Below are 12,514 nucleotides of genomic sequence, written 5' to 3' on the forward strand. Positions count from 1 at the left end.
TTATACACAAAGTAGCGCTTATAGTATGCTTATACGGTGCGCCGTTCAAATCAATTCAAAACAGAGAAAATTCTCCTCATTACCTGCCTGTATGAATTGCAATTCATATATCAATCACTTACAAATCCCAAATTGACCAATACAAAATTCTAAGCCACAGCAAGCGTTGCAAAATTACCTTACCAATCCCAGGCATCAAACCAACAGCAAGTGTTGCATCAAAACAACGCTTACTAATCACTTGGTGTCCAGATTCCAACTGCCAAGTTCTTAAATCGACCAAATGGTCACTGCACGGCGAATCAACAGAAGAGATCTCAGAGGACCGGCACCACCTGGATGGTCAGATCAGAGAGAGAGGAAAAACGCTGTGGTTTGCCAAGATGCGGGTCTCCTCGGGCAATGATCATCCATAGCGAGATTCCACTCCTTCGTTTCGACTACTCCTTTGGGCATCCGAGTCGCCGATGAGCCCCACTGGTTGGGCGCCAATTTATGGTGATGGGCCTCAGCAAGGCCTACCAGTGCTAGGGGTTCGCCCTTCGCTGCACAAAGTCCTCAGGCCAATAGGATAGAAGTTGGCACAGAAACTGGAATATAAAATATAAAATGTATTAACCTAATGAGGTGGAACTACGTTCACACAACACCCTTCTGTAATGTATGAAGTAGCACACTGAACAGAAGGAGCTTGGTCCTTTTATACCCACACAGGGGCTCAAAAGAAGGCGGTACGAGTACAAAAAGAAGGTTTTTGGTAAATGTAAGTTCATACAGAAAATGTACAGTCAAGAAGTGGGATGAGCTAACAGTTGCTAATTCTGGCAAAAACATCCTGACATTACAAACTAGAGGCAGCTGCATGGACAGGTGCAAGCTCAACTGAACATGTGCAGAGTGGAAGAAGCTCAATATAGTTTGTTACTAGGCAGAATACAAGAGCAAACAATAGTAAGGAAGGACAGAGCACATGGTGAGCACATGGCAGACAAGATGGCTGCCAAAACCAAGATAGCTTTAGCTAAATACTAACCCTGATCGCTGCCAAATTACAACACTGTGACCACCACGACCTGTGACCACCACAACCCTTGACCCCACAACCCTTGACCACCACAACCAGTGACCACCACGACCTGTGACCACCACGATCTATGACCACCATGATCCTAGACCCCCACAACCCTTGACCACCACAACCTGTGACCATGACAACCCTTGACCACCATGACCTGTGACCACCTTGACCTGTGACCACCATGACCTGTGACCACCACAACCCTTGACCACCACGACCTGTGCTCACCACAACCTGTGACCACCACAACCTGGGACCATCACAACCCTTGACCACCACGACCCTTGATCACCACAACTCTTGACCCCCAAGACCAGTGACCACCACAACCCTTGACCACCACAACCTGGGACCATCACAACCTGTGACCACCACGACCCTTGACCACCACAACCCTTGACCCCATGACCTGTTACCACCACAACCCTTGACCCTTGACCCCCATGACCTGTGAACACCACAACCTGTGACCACCACAAGTTGGGGCCATCACAACCTGTGACCACCACAGCCCTTGACCACCATAACCCTTGACCCCCATGACCTCTGACCACCACGACCCTTGACCACCACGACCTGTGACCACCACGACACTTGACCACCATGACCCTTGACCCCGATGACCTGTTATGCGGAGACAGGAGCAGAAACTGCACCACTGTTTTGCGGTTTTCTATAGAGCAGATGCAACACATCTGGGCTTTGGAGCATCTTTTAAGATTCGAGCAAACCCCTGCAGCGACCAAAGCTTGAAGTGCAGCGAGCGGAGATTGTTAGAGCAACCCGCGTGCAGGTAACGAATGACACCTGGAGTTTATTTAGCCCCCAGATGAAGAGTTGTTAGCTTGACTTGTCCATGACAGATGCTTCCAGGCAGGACCAATTACTGCTTGACAGTGCTTGGGTCTTCCTTTAAGATGATAGAAGGCGTCTGTCAATAGCCCGAGCATGAGGGGAGCGTCGAAGTGTCATTCAACCAGGCTCGCGTGCACGATGAGCCTCCAGCAGTGAAGAGGGGATGGGCGCATATCAGAGTCAGAGATTCACATGAGCCAGAAGTTTTTTTTTTTCAGAACAAAATTTTATTATTGTTTCAGGTAAGATTGCAAGACATCCACAGTACTCCGAATACCGGGGGAGCTGTGAGCATATGATCAAAAAGCAAAGATTAGCAATCAATACAGTAATCAGGATAAAACATTAGTATCGAACTACCCTTACCCCCCCCCAGCCCCGTAAAACTACCCCCACCGGGTCCCACCCTAGCCCTGTTCACGATGTCCACCTAGGTCTAAGCAAATCAGTCTGTACAATATTGGTATTACACTCTTACCCTCGCCCCAGTCCTCAGAACAAGTGGTCATCAGTTACATCCTGCTGTATCGGCGGCTCCAGCCACAACCCCCTGTATTCCGCCCACCTTTTCCATATTTTGTAGTGCTTTCTGGGGCAGCCACGGGCCTCAAACACTGGGCGTTCCAGTCCCATATAGTAATCCAAACCCTGCTTCCATACCTCTATCGGAGGAGCCCTAGGGTCTTTCCAGGCGCGGGCCACGTCCCTCTTGGCCACCGTAAGGCCCAGAAGTAGTAAGTGTCATTTGTAGATATTACCACCTACTTGCTCCAAGACATGTAGAAGGCCCAACTGCGATGTACGTGGGAGCTGCCAGCCCAGTACCTCATCCAAGCTGTCCCATACACGCCTCCAGTATCTCTGCAATGCCCCACAGGACCACACCCTGTGAAGGAAGGTGCCCACCTCTCTGCCACACCTCAGACAGTCGGGGGAGGCAATCAACCCGGCCCGCCACAGTCTCTCTCCCGTGTAGTAAGCCCTATGCAGGTATTTACATTGGATAAAGCGCAATCGTACAGCGATGGCCGCCTCCCTCGGAGCTGCGAGAGCCTCCCTCCACCCCTCCTCATCAATTTCTCCGACGTCTCCCTCCCAAGTAGACCGCAAGCCGTCCAGAGAGGGGGAGCAATGAATAACCAGTGATTGATAAATGCGGGATATTTTCTTTTCCACCAGTTCCCCATAAATAATTTAGCTTCTAGTGGACTGAACTCCGGTAGGGAGTCCAGACCCTCCAAGGCAGGGGAAATGGCATGTCGAAACTGCAAGTATTTGAAAAATTGGGTATTGGGAATATCGTATTCGTCCCTCAGCTCCTGAAATGATTTAAGGGTTGTGCCCTTCATGACATGTCCCAGTGCCGAGATCCCTATCGCGTCCCAGCCGCGAAACCCTTGCAAGGTTGCCAGAGCCGGTAGGTGGCCGTTTCGCCACAGCGGGGTCTCCTCAGTCAGCCTGTTCCACCATCCCATATGGATAAGCGCTCGACGCCAGACCTGGAAGACAACCTGCGTAACCACTGGGAGCCTCTTCCTCTTCCCCGCCGAGTACAGTAACGTATGTAAAGTATCTGGTTCCATCAAAAATCTCTCCAGGGCATAAGCCGGATCACTCCGATCTCCATACCACCATTCGTTGAGCACCAACAAATGGGATGCTTGATATTAGGATAGGATATCCGACGACGGCAGGCCATAGCAATATGTAGAGAGGAAACAGGTGCGGAGAGCCACACGAATAGCACCTCCTGCCCAAAGGAAGCGGCCTAGCGCCGAGTTAACCTGGCGAAACCACTGCGGCGAGACAGGATAGGGGTTGTTCTGTAGTTGATAGAGCAGACGAGGAAGGGCCACCATCTTAAAAATGGCCGAGCGGCCATACAGGTTCAAGGGCATACGGGACCATGTTTTCATATCTGACCGGACCCTGTCCCAAACCGGAACGATGTTACGCTCCCACAAGATTCCAGGTATGTCCGTTAAGAACACCCCAAGATACTTAATACCTCCTGTTGCCTCCTGTAGAGCAGACGCCCAATTGCCAAGTGCCACACCATTTCCCAGGGTCCATAGAGTGGATTTCTTCACATTAAGATAAAGCCCCGAAACCTCTCCAAACACCCTCATGATTTCGAGGACTCTCGAGCCCGACCTATTGAGGTCTGTAAGAAAAAACAGTACGTCGTCTGCATAAAGCGCAATCTGTCGGACGACCCAGCCTCCCATTCAAATCCCCTCATCTGCGCGTCTATGCGCACCCACGCCGCAAGAGGTTCCATCGCAAGGGCGAACAGGTACGGCGAGAGAGGGCACCCCAGTCGGGTACCCCGTCCAATAGGGAAGATGTCCGAGATCGCGCCAGCCACTCACACCGATGCCGTCAAATCAGTATATAGCAGCCGTATATACGAGACAAAATGGGGTTCGAGATTTAGGCGAGGCAGGAGCACTTGCAGGTAAACCCAGCTCAGCGAGTCGAAGGCTCTATCGATATCAGCCAACAAAAGCGCCGCCTGGGAACCGGTAGCTCGCATCATTTCCAAAGCCACTTGGGCCCGCCTAATGTTGTGTCTGGTGGCCCTGTGCGGCATAAAGCCGGCCTGGTCCGAGTGAACCAGGGTGGTGATCAATGGGAGGAGGCGGTTAGCGAGTGCCTTGGCCAGTATCTTCGCCTCTGTTGTTGAGTAAATACCAACAAGTAAGTGTAGTTTTAGGAGTTTAATGGTACAAATGAAGCACCGCCTGCATGCACATCCACAGTCAAGGAAGATCGACGGTAACTGACTCCCAACACAGTTGGAGTCAACAGTACATTAACTACACACTGAGGATGTCTCGAGTGATGCACAATTGAATAACAACATCACTCGAGACCAGATTGAAATAACAACAATAGCACGAGTCGGCGCGAGTCCACGCAGAGAAATGCACGAGCAGAGCCTCGCACTCAGCCTGTACTCGCGCTGACCCGTGCAGTACAACACAACACACCTTCCCCCCTTATGAAAAAAAAACACTGTACATTATACTTTCTTCATAATAAAAGCAACAAAATCAGATAACCACTTTGGTTTCTTAGTGACTCTTTTTGGTAAAGGAACAGTAGCATCTTGACTGGTGGAACTGTTATCTGAATACGCAGTCGTGGTCAGAGTAGGATCCTGATTGGTAAAACCACTACTTGAACAGCAAGGTAAGACATCTGTGACATGAGAGTCCTCATCCAAAAAGGAGAAATCAGGATGTTCAGGAACAGGTTCATTACAGTAAACATCCTTATTGGCTTTGAGGATAGCAATTCTACTCAGATTCCAAACCTTATTGTTGGATAGTCTCACAGAGTTTTTCAAGACTTCTGAAACTTCAAAAGGACCCATGAATGAACTTTCACCTTTCTTGACCTTCCATGGTTTCTTGACCTTTACCATAATGCCAACTTCTACCTTGGGGTCTTTTCTTGAACCAGATTTCTCATCAAAGTATTTTTTGTTTGAGGAATGGGTGCGAATGAGGTTTTCCTTGACTAAACTCAAATCCACCTTGGAAGGAGTGGATTTCACTAACCATGAGGGGTTCACTTTTGTCCTAGGAACTCTTCCTCTCATGATCTCAAAAGGAGAATACCCAGTCATAGAATTTGTGGTTGTTCTGTACATCCACACCTTCTTGAAGATCTCTACTTCCCATGTTTTATCATCACTACTAGTGATCTGTATGGCTCCTTTAAGAACCCTATTGAATCTCTCTATAACTCCATTTCCACTGGGATTATATAACGAAGTAGTGGAATGAACAATGCCAAGTCTTGAAAAATAGTCATTAGCTTTCTTGGAGATAAATTGTACACCATTGTCAGATATAATCCTTACTGGTAGCCCTTCCTCAATAAAAACTTTATCTAGAAAACACAGGACTGAATCAGTGTCTATTTTCTGGACAATTTTGATAATAGGCCATTTTGAGAAAATGTCAATGGCTGCTATGACGTACTTGGATTCGTAACCAATGGGACCCATTATGTCTATGGCAATGGTTTCCCAAGGATTACTAGGGATACTATGTGTACCCATATTGGGTTTCAAAGTAACTAGTGACTTGTCAGAATTGGCACATACCACACAATTTCTGACCAATCTTTCAATAAACATGTCCATCCCCGGCCACCAAAATAAATGTTTAACCTGTTGTTTGGTTCTAACCATGCCACTATGACCTTCATGACCCTGCATGACTATAGTTTTCCTTAAACCTACTGGAGGTACAATACGCTCGCCTCTTTTAATGATGTTCTCACAACATGAGAGTTCTGACCTTACTTCCCAGAAGCTTCTCAATTCTGGACTCAAACACTTCTTTTCAGGCCAACTACCCACAATATAACCGGCAACATTCTTTAACGCTGCATCATCCTCAAATTTCTCTTTCCACAAAGTCTGATCAATGGAAATGGGACCCTCATCATGGATCATGGCAATCTGGAAATTGTCCCATTCATTATGCAAATCCTCTTGAATAGGTAAAGGCATCCTAGACAAAAAATCAGCAGAAACGTTTTCTCTCCCTAGTAAATATTGTATATTATAAATAAAATCCTGCAAACGCATGGACATGCGTGCAATTCGGGCTGAAGCTCTTAACATGCCTTCTGTAGTAAGTAACCGTACCAACGGTTTATGATCGCTCCTAAGAGTGCATTCCTTACCCCAGACAAACACCCTGAAATGTTCTAAAGCCCAAATGCACGCTAAAGTCTCTCTTTCTATTGTGGAATACTTCTCCTCAGCAGGGGTGAGTGCCCTAGAAGCATGTGCAATGATCACTTCTTTTCCCTCCTTATTCTTTTGAGAAAACACAGCACCTAGTCCTTTTGCGCTAGCATCAGTAGTAATGATGTTTTCCAGAGAAGGATCAAAACAAGATAATGCACTTGCTGAGCAGATAGCATTCTTAACATCACTAAACTCCTTCTCACATTCACTAGTCCACTCAAAAACAACTCTATTTTTGATTAACTGCCTGATATTAAATGTTCTGCACGAAAAGTCAGGTACATACCTAGCGTAGAACTCAACTAACCCTAAAAAGGACCTTACATCATCTTTAGATAAAGGACGAGGAGCCGATTTAATTGCTTCTAAAAGTGAAGGTTTAGGCTTGATACCTTCTGCACATAATTCGTGGCCTAGGTAATTTACAGAATGTACACCAAATTTGCATTTCTCGTGCTTGATGGTAAGGCCATGTACATTAAGTGCATTCAAGACTTCTTCTAAAGCCATAATATGTTTGTCTTTATCATCATTGAAAACCAAAATATCATCTTGAAAACAGATGGCATGTTTACAGTCTTTCAAAATATCTTGCATGACTCTCTGGAAAATCGCAGCTGCGGACGCCAGTCCAAAAGGCATCCTGTTGAACCTGAAACACCCAAATGGTGTAATAAATGCTGTCAAATCCTTGCTTTTTTCATTTAACTCTATCTGGTGATATGCAGCAGAAAGGTCAATAGTTGAAAAAATATTAGATCCCCCAACTACAGATAATATTTCAGAAATGCGGGGAAGAGGAAACTGGTCTACAATAATATTATTGTTAAGGTGGCGAAGGTCAATGCATAATCTCACCTTGTCATTAGCTCGCCTGGCAACCACTATGGGCGAAACCCATTCGGAGGATTCTATCCTTTCTATTATACCTCCTTCCACTAAAGCATTTAATTCATTCTTGACTTCCTCTCTGACAGCAAAAGGAATATTACGAGCCTTGTGTATTTTAGGACACGCATTCTCTTTTAAGCGAATTTCATGTTTAAAGCTGGTTAACTTTCCAATGCCTTTAGAAAAAACATTTGGAAATTTACTCAGCATTAAAGAAGAAATTCCATTTTGCTCATCAATCAACATCACAGGAGTAGGACTATTAGGATCTAGTACAATGTCAAGTTTGCCAAAATCAAACCAACTTAGAACTGAGGGACCCTTCTTTGAAACATACAATTTTGCAATGCACTTTCTGTTCTTAAATCTGAAAACTAAAGTCCTGAATCCTAAAATATCTATCCTTCCGCCAGAATATCCTTCAGGATTAATGTCACTTTCTTCTAAGTGGCTGCCAAGTCTAGGTACAAATAATTTTTCCCAGACAGATTCACACACTATGGAATAAGGTGAACCAGAATCTGCATACATGTTAATCTTTACACCTCCGATAATCATGTCACACAATGGCTTTTTCTTGACGGAATGGTCATTTACATTTAAAACAGCAGAATCTTTTATGTTTAAAACAAATAAACAATCATTTGAGTCATTTGTGAAATCATCTTCATCACTATTCTCATTCAACTCAATACATTTGACTTTTTGGTTGACATTACCCCTTCTGCAGGCAGAAGTAAAATGTCCTTTCAAACCACAATTTGAACATTTCTGTTTTAAGCCAGGGCAAGTTTTGTCATTAGCCAAATGTGATTTGCTGTTGCACCTAAAACATTTGAGATTACTCCTTGATGCTTCAGGATTTACTTTAGAAGGGAATACATGTTTCTTCTTGAAAGAATCTCTATTTTTACCATCATATTTCTGATTAATTTTTGCAACAACATTTTTACTGACAGAGGCATCATTCCCTTTAACCTGTAATGCACTTCTACAAGAAAGCTCAGCCTTTCTAACGATTGACAAAACAAAATCTAAGTTCTCATCACCATTAATCCAAAGTCTTTCCTGTATGGTCTCATTTTTAGAATGCATGACTACTTGATCTCTTATAAGGTCTTCTTGTAAGTCTCCAAATTTGCAATCTAGAGCTAAAGTTTTCAGGGATGAAACAAAATTATCTACAGTCTCATCACATAACTGTTTTCTCTGGAAAAACTTAAACCTAGAAATTCCTATGCAGACTTTGGGAGAACAATACTTATCAAAATCATAAACAGCTTTGTCAAATACATTCATGTCACCACTAGCTTGTGAAATAGGGAGTTGATTGAAGGCTTTTAATCCTTCAGGACCCAAACTGTGTAAAAAAATGCCCTTTTTTTCTGGAGCTTTCATTTTACCATTTGCATCCAAAGTCTCAATATAATTTAAAAAGTAAGCTTTCCATTCAATCCAAGGCATACAAGGGGCACTACCAGCAGACCAATAACTTTGTGGAGGGGCAAGAGTATAGCCTTGGGCACACATAGTGATAAAAATAAATGGTAGTTTTACACTGAAAATTATCAGCTAGTAAAAACACAGTAAGCAATTAGTCTCAGTAGAAAAATAATTAAATAAAGTACTTGAATGTAGATGAAAAAATAGTCAAATAGATCCTGGAAATACAGAATAATTTTCCTGTGTTAAGATGATGATTTCCAAAAGTCTTCTTGTACTTCAGATCACCATCCGTTTTTTTTTTGCTTTCCAAGCTTCCAAACCGTTTATTTTGTAAAGATCTCCTTCTTCTAAACGAAGAGGTAGAAGAAAAACGAAGTCACCTTGTCAGTTTCATCAAAATAAGGAAACCAATGAAAAACGAGGTCTCAGTTTTCATGAGAAATAGAGCAATAGCTTCCGTTTTGTTATTATCCAATCCGTGTGGAGGAAGATTTCACAAATGCGATGGGTAAACAAAGGCGCACACAGATGAAATAAATCCTTCGCTCCTCGGTCGGAAATTCAGTTTCACTCGGAAATTCAGCTCCTCAAGTGATTGGTGATCGCTCAAATAAAGGTACAAATTAAAACGAAGACGTTTTAGATGTAAGTGGATTTCCGAAAAAATACGTAAATGAGTATAAATCCGGGCAGGAAGTGCTTCTTTCTGGTTCAATGCTCCATCCTTCGTCGCCAGATTTGTTGAGTAAATACCAACAAGTAAGTGTAGTTTTAGGAGTTTAATGGTACAAATGAAGCACCGCCTGCATGCACATCCACAGTCAAGGAAGATCGACGGTAACTGACTCCCAACACAGTTGGAGTCAACAGTACATTAACTACACACTGAGGATGTCTCGAGTGATGCACAATTGAATAACAACATCACTCGAGACCAGATTGAAATAACAACAATAGCACGAGTCGGCGCGAGTCCACGCAGAGAAATGCACGAGCAGAGCCTCGCACTCAGCCTGTACTCGCGCTGACCCGTGCAGTACAACACAACATCTGTATTCAGAAGTGAGATAGGGCGATATGATTCATGGTGATCTGGAGGTCTCCCTGGCTTGCAGAAAACCACTATCTCGGCATGCCTCCAATCATTCGGTAGGCGACCTGACTCTCTAGCAGCATCTAACGCCTTCTTGAAATGTGTTCCTAGTTGGAGATGATATTTCCGAAAAACTTGCTCGGGAACCCGTTGGGCCCTGGGGCCTTCCCAGCGTTTAACTCTCCAAGGGCCTTTCCCAATTCTTCTGCGGACAGTGGAATCTCAAGACGACTACCCTCTCCTTCATGAGAGATCCCCCGTGGTGGGAGATCCACCAGAAATGTATCTACAGCCTCCGCCGGGAGAGATTCCCTAGGGGCATATTGTGCCGCGTAATAGCGCGCGAAGCTGTAAGCAATGACCCTTGGATCGGATAATGAATTCCCGGTCTCATCCCGCAGCGCCGGCAGCGTCTGAGTCTGGAACGTGCCCTGGCAGAGTCTATACAACATTGAGCAGGACTTGTCCCTCCACTGGTAAATTCTACTCTGCGTTGCAAGCCACACCTGGCGTGACTCTTCAAGGTGTAGGGAAGCAGCATCTCTCTGCGTCTGCAGCAGTCGTCTTATGTCCTCCTCCACCCCCGTCTCCGTGCATTGTCTCTCCAGGGTGCGGACAAGATCTGCCGCCTTCTCTAGATCCTCCCCTCGCGCCCTACGGGCCTTCGCGGACCAGGCAATGTCTACTCCTCGGAGTGTGGGTTTCATGGCCTCCCAGAGGGCCACATCATCCAACCCCGACCTCTCATTATCATCCCAGTAATGGGCTATGGCCTCTCGCATATGAGACTGGTTATCGTCCTGTTGTAGGTGCCAGGTAGAGAGGCGCCATCAAAATGGCTGCCGCCTCCTATCAAGAAGGATATCAATCGCAATGGGGGAGTGGTCAGAGAGCCCAAGCGGTAATATGCCAGAAGTTTTTTTAGGACACCTTTATCTCAGAGTATCCGTGGTGGCACTGTCCCCCCAATCCTGTGGCTCCTGCTCCAAGACTCATCTGAGGGGCTGTGCAGGACCACCATGGCGGCCTTCAAGGGTGGAAGGTTTGTGCAGGAAGGAACCTGCTGCCCAGGTCAGACTGGCCTCTGCACCCACCCTTGGTGCTGTAAGGAGGGGGGGCGTTCCACAGGGTGCTGCCAGGTGCCCCCTCCCCCAACCTTGAATGGTGTCAGGAGTGTGCACAGTTTGAGGTTACTGTGACCACTGGTACTCAGACTGCTGAAGGGCAGAAGATCACACACTTGTCAGGGGCTTCCAGGACAAAGACACAATGGCGCTCACCCTGATATCTGTTAGATTTCACCCCTGCACGCACACAGGGTGGTGCTGTACCTCGGGTAGCAATGCTGCTTTCCTGTTCTGAACTCTGACCCGGTAGCACTTCTCTGTTGCTCTGAGGATGACTGCTGCATATTTTGCATGCGTGGCTCCTCATTTTATCCTGATTGACTTCCTCAGGCTTTTTCTGGCGAAATCTGTCAAGAGGACACTGCAGAATGTGGTGTTGATGCACAACTCATATCCCAATCTGCATGCAAACATACATGCGCGCATGGATTGGAATAAAAAATCCAGCTTTGAATCAGGGGCCGAGTAAAGTCCCACGGGCCTCATTTATGAGAAATGACGGATCGCTGCGTGAAAGCAGCGATGCGTCACTTCTCAGTGCGCACTCCTTGCAACATACCTGATGCGTCATATTTAATGTATGACGCATCATGTCGCAAGGAGTTACAGATAGGTCAGTATTTCTGACGTATCTGTAGCGCAAAAGTGGCGCATTGCTGGAGTGTGTCATAAAAGTGACGCAACTCCAGCAATGTATCCTTTCACATGGGGCATGCCCCATGTGAAAGGGCCTGCGTCAGTCTTACGCCTGCTGTGAGGCAGGGGCAAGATTTTGATGCAACGGCGTCCTAGAAGTGACAAAGTGAAATCTCATAGATTTCACTGCGTCACTTCTACGAGGCTTTTTGCGGGCAAGGACCCCCTGTATACATGATACCTGCACAGGTATAATGTAGCGCAGGGGTTTACAAAGTGGCGCATCTACTTAGAAGTGCCATTTTTTAAATAGTGCGCAACCGGAGGCATATTTTACGCCGCTGATGCGTCAAAAAAAGTGACGCATCGGAAGCGCAAAACTGACGCAAGGCCTCATAAATGGGGCCCGGAGTATGTCCTGTTGTGTTACAGTTGTATTTATACTCTAAACAGAGCACCAAAGTGCCCTGCGAGGGGGTAGCGCGCTACTCCCGGCGGGATATATATGGAACAGTGCGTGATTGTCATGGAGTCTACACTGGGAGTCTTTTGATGTCATGCCTCAGCAGCAGGTATATGGTGGTATATGGTCTGTGTAAATACAGTTCACACCACAC

Source organism: Lissotriton vulgaris, chromosome 2_2, assembly GCF_964263255.1.
Source record: "Lissotriton vulgaris chromosome 2_2, aLisVul1.2, whole genome shotgun sequence".
NCBI lineage: Eukaryota > Metazoa > Chordata > Amphibia > Caudata > Salamandridae > Lissotriton > Lissotriton vulgaris.